The sequence below is a fragment of the Syngnathoides biaculeatus genome, chromosome 10 (assembly GCF_019802595.1).
Source record: "Syngnathoides biaculeatus isolate LvHL_M chromosome 10, ASM1980259v1, whole genome shotgun sequence".
NCBI lineage: Eukaryota > Metazoa > Chordata > Actinopteri > Syngnathiformes > Syngnathidae > Syngnathoides > Syngnathoides biaculeatus.
In genome coordinates this window covers 5,785,285-5,786,619 of record NC_084649.1, presented here as the reverse complement: position 1 = coordinate 5,786,619, position 1,335 = coordinate 5,785,285, and the positions used below count along the sequence as shown (strand labels likewise).

Sequence of the window (1,335 nt, the reverse complement as noted above, 5' to 3'; positions counted from 1 at the left end):
TTCTCACTCTCTGAAAGCCAACTGTAGCAAAGTCTTCTGTGAAATTTAATTCCTTTGTGTAGTTGGGTTAAAATGCAAAAGGATAACAGAAATTCTTGGAACAGAAAGAATATAATCAGGTTTCTTTCTTGTTATTTATAGACATGCAAACACCAAAGGCATGAAAAGGTTATAACCCCCCCCCCACAACAAAACAAAACAAAACATTGTGGTGTTGGTGGTGGTCATGGAGGCCTGGAGGCCGTCCCCCGGGCCCCCACGGAGAATTTTCTTTAAAAAAAATTGAACGCCTGTAGGCCTCTAAAGACTTCTTCTTTTCCTTTCGGCTTGTCCTGTTGGGGGTTGCCACAGTGTGTCATCTCAGATGAACGCAGATTTGTTTGGCACAGTTTTATGCCGGATGCTCTTCTTGACGCAACCCCTCTGCATTTTTAGCTGGGGAGAGAAGCTTACAGAACCTGGCATTCCCAGGCGGTCTCCCATCAAAGTACTAACCAGGGCCAAACCCGCTTAGCCTCCAAGATCTGACGAAATTGGGTATTCTAAGGGTAGCATGGCTGTAAGCCCCCGTCTAAAGACTACAATAAGGCAAATAAATGTCAGACATTTAAGACATGTGAGGTCATGTGTTGTTCTTTTGTCATTTGATTGGTGAACCAGACTTAAATGTCACTCCCACTTAAATTAGATTGTTGCAAACAGCGCTCAATGTGGAAATCGAAGTCATTGTCTAAAGTACAAAAAAGTCGATAAATCAGCAATAATTTATCAATGAACGTATTGAGCAATATTTAGATCATTGTAACGGAGTAAAAGTACCGTTACCGTTGGCTGTCTGCATTTAAGGAGAATGTAACAGCCTATGACGAGAGCAACGGCGACTGAATTTTGCCGAAGGACAACTGATTTGAATGTATAAAATTAGCACAAAACACTAAACAATGTGTTCTTGTTGTGATTGTGAGGTACATCAAAGAGCATAGTACATATTCTGTACATACACGCGAGTGTAGCATGATTCATTGATTAAATTTCATGAGCGGCCTGTCTGTGCCTCAGAGCTGTGGTGGTTATTTAAGTGAGAACAGCAACACATTCTATTTTCTGACATAATCCACGAGATTTCTGAGCAGCAAGAGTAAGGATAAAGACAGAGCAAAACAGAGAGAGGGACAAGCCTGATAGCAGAGTAAATCCTGAAAGAAGGATGTTACAGCCAGAAAATCCTGATGTCTCCTCTTTAAGTGGGGAAATAAAATGGGAGAAGTGATTAGGGGAGGATACTCCTTCTTTAGGCCTGGCTCGATCATGTTCTTATCACCAGCAGCAGCCTGT

General features: G+C 41.9%; 1 pseudogene; it reads right to left on the bottom strand.

Annotated features, from left to right (window-relative positions):
• Positions 1-446: 446 nt before the first annotated feature.
• On the bottom strand, positions 447-565 carry LOC133508189 (5S ribosomal RNA; annotated as a pseudogene).
• Positions 566-1,335: the final 770 nt, after the last annotated feature.